At 36.9% G+C, this 7,851-nt stretch overlaps 1 pseudogene; it reads left to right on the forward strand.

Annotated features, from left to right (window-relative positions):
- Positions 1-2,612: 2,612 nt before the first annotated feature.
- LOC133753788 (CGG triplet repeat-binding protein 1-like) lies at positions 2,613-3,090 on the forward strand (annotated as a pseudogene).
- The last annotated feature ends 4,761 nt before the right edge of the window (positions 3,091-7,851 follow it).

Genomic DNA, 7,851 nt, shown 5'->3' on the forward strand with positions numbered 1-7,851 from the left:
TAGCAGGGGTCTCCTGGAGACTGACCGTATCCTTAGGGGTTCAGCCTCCCTTCCTCTGCTAGTTGTGGGTGAAAGATTGCACCCACTCTGAAGGTGTGATTTGAAGCTACAAGGTCACACATGCAGCACAAGAAGCTATTAGTGGGGGAGATGCCAGCTGGTCTGGAGAGAGGTTTTCCAGCCACAGCTGACAGCTTGTTTGTGAAGGACATTCCACCTATCTCTGAGGGGCCCACAGTCTCCCAGCCCCACTGGACGGCCTCAAACTGTATACTAGCCAGCATCACAAGTGACTGGTTAGAGTGCCTTCAACCTGTGAGTCCATCTCAGCAGCAGAAGCCCATAGCTGTGTAGGCTTTGGTCTTACCCCTATGCTGCACTTGTTTTGATAGGTTGTAGGCTCCATGTTGATTTCAGCATTTGTGGCCAAAGACTCAGCTTCTGTGTCTTTCCCAGCCCCAGGAGAGATTTGCAGGGACAGGCTAGCCCCTTGTAGACACCTCCCTAGTTCTTTCTAAACAACACACCAATTATGTATTTAGAATAAATTTGGGCTTGTGCCATCCTCTAGAACTGAAAGACTTGTGACAAAATTAGAATTAGAGTTCCAACTAATATTTAAACAGAAGTGTCCATAAGCCCAGAAAAATAAGCAGACTGCTTAGGCTTCTGGGAGAGAAAGTCATAAACATTGTCAGATTATGAATATTAGTAAAAAATACTTAATTCTTCAATGCACCAACAGCATCAAAAACTTTCAGAGAACCATGACCTCACTTAACAAAATAAGGTGTCAAAAAAAAAAAGAAACAAGTAGGAACTCATATTTTCAAATATGCACATGAAATATTCAGAGTAGCTGTTTTGGCTAATCCTCCGCCTGCGGCCCTGGCACCCCGGGTTCTAGACCCGGTTGGGGCGCCAGATTCTGTCCCAGTTGCTCCTCTTCCAGTCCAGCTCTCTGCTGTGGCCCGGGAGTGCAGTGGAGGATGGCCCAGGTGCTTGGGCCCTGCACACACATGGGAGACCAGGAGGAAGTACCGGGCTCCTGGCTTTGTATTGGCCATTAGGGGAGTAAACCAACGGAAGGAAGACCTTTCTCTCTCTCTCTCACTGTCTATAACTCTCTCTCTGTCTCTCTCTCTCACTGTCTAACTCTGCCTGGCCAAAAAAAAAAAAAAAAGAGGAGGGAAGCAATTTAACACTCTAACAGAGGGACTTGACATAGAGATGGAAGTAATAAAAAAAAATCAAATAGAAATCCATTAACTGAAAAGTATATTAAACAATATTTAAATATGATAGAAGACATCAATAGCAGAACAGACCAAACAAAAGAATTTGTGTACTCGAAGGCAGAGTATTTTAAAATACACAGAAGACAATAAAAGAAAGCAGAATCAAGAAGAAATGATGAAAGCTATGGAAATTTAGGAGACAACATTAAAAAGTAATTAAGTTATTGGGGTTCAGAGAGACTGGATAATGCTAAAGAGATAGAAAGCATATTAAAAGAGATGATGACAGAAAACTTCCCAAACCTATAGAAATACATGACAATTTTGGATAAAATAGACAGAGTCTACCCCCCAAAACATTATAACCAGTTCTCCAAAGGTAAAGGCAAAAAGAGAATCTCTCCAAGTTGCAAGAGACAGGAACTAGATAACACATAAAAGTGCCTCATTCACCACACTGCAGACTTCTTGGAAGACACCTTATAGGCCAGGATATGGAATGAGATTTTTCAAGACAGAAGGAAAAACCTGAAAATGAAGAATGCTGTACCTAGAAGTGTTATTCTTTAAATACGGAGGAGAGATAAAAAGATTCCCAGAGAAACTTAAGTTGAGAAAATTCATCACCACTAGAACTGTTTTACAAGAAATGCTAAAGGGAATTCTTCCAACTGAAAGAAAGAGAGACTGATAAAAGTGAAGATAATATGAGAAGCTAAGGTAAGAATAACGGCACAAATTCAGAGTACTTTAATACCATAAACATGGTATATAATCCAATAGCATGTTAGAATGAAGACTAAAACAGCAATTGAAATGATAATAAAGGCAATAGTAATTAAGAGATAGGCAATCTAGAAACATGTAAAATGTGACATCAAAATACAAAATGTGACAGGAGGGCAGGGCGGGGGAGTGGCAAGAGACAAGGCGGCCTTCTTGGGTTGGATCGGGCGCCCGAGGCATGCGCTCCTCTTTCACACCCTGGCAGTGTTTGTCTTCCTTCTTTCCTTTCCAGCAGAAGCTCCTCCATTTCCCCCGATAGCAGCCCCAAGCCCACCTAAAGGCATGCCTTTCCAGAACCTCAAGGGAAAGAGGCTAGCAGCCCAGAAAGCATCCATTGCCACTTGTTGAGAAACTGATCCGAAGGCATCTCCACGTTTGACCAAACAGAACCTGCCAGCATTTGTTATGTGTCTGGCTTTGTGCTGGAAACCAGTCACACCTGAGTACCAAGACAAAAAAAAAAAAACATTTAAAAACTAATAAACCCAGAAAACAAAAACAAACAAACTAAAAACCACTGGAAACTTGTCCCAACCATATTCAAAGTCAAAGTGGAAATATTTGTAGCAAATAAATAAATAAATAAAAAGATTTGTAGCAACTGCACCACCTGCTCGGAACTGTTCTGTGACCGCTTTGTATGTGACTTCCCTGGATGGAGTCACTGAGTTCAGAGAGGAGCAGCATGCAGATGGAGGAGAGCTCTTCTGCACTTCCTGCAATGTGGCTCTAAATCATGTCTGCAAGTCTGCCGTTAGTGACCACCTCAAGTCAAAGACTCATTCCAAGAGGAAGGCAGAATTTGAAGAGCAAAATGTGAGACAGTAGCAGAGGCCCCTAACTGCACCTCTTCAGTGCAACAGTACCATGCAAACAAAGTCAGTGTTATCCAGGACTTGTGAATATGTTCCTGGAAGCCAACAGGCCACTTGAGAAAGCTGGTCACCCCTGGCCATGCGTTCCTGTCTGGCCATGTGAAGAATGGAAGCTCCATACATAAGTCAGAGCATAGCTGCCTGATGGATCTGAGAAGCAAAATCAGCCCCTTAATTCACAAGATTGTTGACAAGGAGGTTCCACCATGGTGATCAAAATAAATAAAGTGGCATATTAAAGTTGTGTTGATTGCGTGGCTCATTTTTATACTTATTTCATTTAAAATCATGTGATGTAGAATAGTTTTGCAATGTCTATACAGTTGCAGACAAAAAAAAACTCAATGTAAAACTCGTTAATTTTAGTCATCAGTGGTATAAAGCAAATGTTAGGTGTATAGGAGAATTCCTGAAACCTGTTGGGTATCTTTAAAATGGATGGTTTTTCTCCTGAAATGTTTGTGCATGGAAGCGCTGCCCTGCTTTTTGACCCTGCTGCCATGTATGTTTATTTCTTGTGAGATTATTTAATTACTTGGATTAAAGAAGGAAATTGAAGCCGCTGCCAGGCAACACAACTCACAGTAACTTAACGGAATTATTTCTAACTGGAGGATCCTCTTCAAACAGGAAGGGGTGATGGGAAACTGTTCTTTATCTTCAGCTCCCTACAGAAATGATTGTATTTCAACTGTGATTTAGTTGTATTTGAGGTAGTTACCTTAACTAGCCTTCAGATCCTCACAGTCTCTTTACCCCCTTTCAAATTTATTGTATTCAGTAGCAGCTTCAAGAGACCAAAAGATTAAAATCTTTCTTTTAATATCAGCCACGGGAAATTTTGCAGTGACGACTTTCCAGAGTTTTTGGTTTGAGCATCATCTTGCCTTTGCAAACTTTCCTTTATGTCTTAGTGTTAAAAGACTTTGGCATTTTTCAGAAAGAGCTGTTTTAAGTTTATTTTTATAGACTTCTAATTCAGGGTATCAAAGTGACCATCTGATTGTAGATTTTAGATTTACTTTCATTTAAAAAAGTAAGCCTGCCACACACAAAAAAAAAAATCATTTGTCAAAATTTGAATTATACCAATTTTTCTCATGTTTGGTTCTGTTGAAGTAGCACAGTAAATGGTTACAGTAGTGCTCTCATTATTCAAACACACGCATGGGGAGGCCAGCAACAAAGTGTAACCACAGTGCGCTTGGCTTTTACTTTCTCTAGAAAGGAATTTGCTGGCAGCCATGTTCAATTTGAATTGTCTAAGATAGTAGACAATCTAAGCTGCTAGGGAAATAATTGAGGTTTAAAGCACTATTTTCAGAATACAAAAATAAGTGTAGCTATACAATCCTTCCAATGGTTTGAAATTTCACATAAAATTGTTTTGGTATTACTTTGCACTAAACACAAACATATCGTGGCAGAATAGCTTTCAGTCATCCTCAGCAGCAAACTGGACGATGTTGCACTAGAGAAACATCCATAACATACATTTGAGTTTCTATAGTTATTATTGATGTGGTAATCATTTATATCTTGGGTACCTTCTTTTTCCAGGCTCCCAAATATCTCTACATTCACTATAGCTAGGAGCATAGTCAGTTCACCTGTTATGATTATATCATGTCTTTAGAAGACATCTTGTGAGGTTTTAATATTAATATTTCTTTACTGATTCTGGTTCCATACAACTGGTTAGCTTTGTCTCATAGCTTAAAAAGGCAGGATGATTGTTTTAGCCTACATAAACTGGTACAAGTCCAGGAAAATGTTTGGCATATGCTAAATACCAAATGAGAATGTCTGAGGCATATGCTACTTTGGAGGTACAGTGAACGTGTATACAGAAGCTTTCAGTCTTAACTATATATGTTACTGTGATGCTATACCATTGGAAAAATATGAACGTTTTTCTGTTTTTTAAAAAATTATTTCTATTTATTTTGAGAGTCAGAGTTACAGAGAGAGAGAGGAAAAGACAGAGACAGAGACAGAGACAGAGAAATCTTGCATCCACTGGTTTGCTCCCCAGATGGCCACAGTGGCTAGGGCTGAACTAGACCAAAGCCAGGAGCCAGGAGCTTCATCCTGGGCTCCCAGGTGAGTGTCAGGGGCTCAAAAACTTGGGCCATCTTCCACTGCTTTCCCTGGCCTTTAGCAGGGAGCTGGATCAAAAGTGGAGCAGTCAGAACCCAAACCAGTGACAATGTGGGATGCTGGCTTCACAGGTGGAGGCTGTACCCACTATACAACAGATCAGGCCCCTTCTTTTCTATCTTATAAGTTATACGCATAAACATAAACTTTATAATGTTTCATTTATAAACAGCCTTCTTCAATATGTGCTTACCTCTCAAAGCCTGATAATATATCTTTCAGAGGCTTGTATACTTTTAAGGTAAATAGTTACTAGCATGTTTAAATGTTAAATTTCTCGTTGATTATATGGGCATATAGCAAGCCTGAAGAATAATGTAATCATTTTGTACTGGGTGAAAATTTAGAATGATTGTGTATGAGAGCCTATGTATTTATTTTATCCATTATCATCCTTGATTAAAATGTCTCCATTTGTTTTGTTTTTAATAAAACAAATGCTACTTCCAGTTAATGCATTTGGCCCTACTGAATTTTCTGGGACCAGAAAACTTTAAAGAAAAAGTTCTGCATCTTACAATTTTAACCGATTATTAGCTTGGTATTTATTGCTTAAAAACTGTTGTATGTGCAGTTGGAGAGGTCTCCAAGTTGAAAAGTTCATTTTTGTCTGAAGTAATTTGTATGTGAATGTTAATGGAAAGTAAATGTAAGCAAAATACAATTTAATGTGGTCCAAAAAAATTCAAAATATAAGGAGGAAGAGAATGCAAATGTATAATTCTTTATTGCTACTTTTATCACTTTCTTTTATTATTGGTTTCTTTTCTTCACTTTATAAGCAATGTTTATATTGTTTTATGGGATAATTGGATATTCACATGGTAAAGGATGAAACTAGAACTTTATCTCTCATCATGAACAAAAATCAATTCAAAATAGATTAACATCCTAAATGTAACCCTGAAAGTGTGAAAATACAGGGGAAAAAAAAAACAAGAGTATTTTCAAAGCATTGAAAGGTAAGGATTTACTTGAATCAAATCCCCAAAGCAGAAGAAACAAAAAAAAAATAGACAAATGGGATTTCATAAAATTTAAGAGCTTTTGTACATCAAAGGAAATATTCAGAGATAAGAGAGACAACCCATAGAGTGGGAGAAAATATTTTCAAAGTATACATCTGACAAGGGGTTAATGACACAAATACATAGGGAACTTAAACAATTGAATAGAAACTAATGGTAAGAGCCCAGTATAAAATGGTCTATAGATCTATATGGACATTTCTCAAAGGAAGAAAGGCAAATGACCAAAAGGTACATGTAAAAATGTTCTATATCACTAATCAACATGGAAAAACAAATCAAAATCACATTAAGATATCACCTCATTCTAATAAGTTTGGCTAGCAAAAAATCAGTTGTCAAGGATGTGGAGAAAAGGAAACCCCTGTACACTGTTCATGGAAATGTAATATAGTACAGCCATTGTGCAAAACAGCTTGGAAGTTCCTCAAAAAATAGAAATAGAATTACCACATAAACCAGTAAATCCACTCTTGGGCATTTAGCAAAAGAAATTAAATCAGTATGTTGACAAGATACATCAATTTCCATGTTACTGCTGCACCATTCACAATAGTCACAAAACCAGAACAATTGAAAACTCCCACCCCCTGATGAATGGAAAAAGAAAAAATATTACATAAGCACAATGGAATAGTGTTCACTCATACAAAGGATGAAATCTTATCATCACCAATGATATTGACAGAATTAGAGGTCATTATATTGTATCAGATAAGTCAAAAACACAAAAACAAGTGTTATGTGATATCATTCATATCTGGAATATTAAAAAAGTTGATCTCATAGAAATTAGTCTAATGGTGGTTAAGAGAGATTGAGAAGAATATAGAGGACCAAGGGATGGGGACAGGTTATTTAATGGATACTAAATTGTAGTTAGGAATAAGAAGCACTGATTCCCTATTGCACAGTAAGGTAATAGATGATGATAATGTACAGTATATTTTTAATAAAAAATAAGCTAGTAGAAAAGAACTTTGAATATTTTTCACATAAAGAAATGTTAAGTGGTTGATGAGAAAAATACATTTACTCTTATCACCTAGTACATAATGTACTCTTGTATAGAAATACTATATGATACCCTATAAATATGTACAAGTTTAAGTAAGTTCAAATTTTTAAAAATATAGAAAAAATAAGAATCATTCAATAGAGTATTGAGGAGCCTACACAGTGAGGCCCTTTGAATTAGGGTTTTGACAGCAAACTATTTGGATTCCTGTTATATTAATTAAATTAAAATTATGATAAAAATAATTAATAAATAAATAATAATAAAATAATAAATGATCAAATAAACTAGATAATTGAATGAATTAAATAAAGGAAACGAAAAGACTATTATAATTCCTTTCTGCAAGAAGTCACATGGTAAGATGCTGCAGAAGGACACGATTTTGGCAGCTGGTGCCATTGAAGACCTTAAGTAACAGTAGAACAAAGTCTTAGTATGGGATTAGCTATCTAATATGGTCCTTTACCAAATGTGTTTCAGAAACTCTACTCCAGGTAATGTAGAAACTACTGATTGTCATGAAAGTAGTGAGAATTTTCTTGAACCCTTCAGACATGCATAATATTTGATTCTGAGAGAACACGATTTAGCCTCAAGATGGCAGCCTCACTACATGAGTAGTATTTAAATACATCAAAAATGCATAGAAAGTGGAATTAAAAATAAGTTTATTTTGGTATAGATTTTTTTAAAAATCCACCCACAGCTTTTTTTCCCCAAAATATGTATTTTCTGTGAACTTT

The sequence above is a fragment of the Lepus europaeus genome, chromosome X, assembly GCF_033115175.1.
Source record: "Lepus europaeus isolate LE1 chromosome X, mLepTim1.pri, whole genome shotgun sequence".
NCBI lineage: Eukaryota > Metazoa > Chordata > Mammalia > Lagomorpha > Leporidae > Lepus > Lepus europaeus.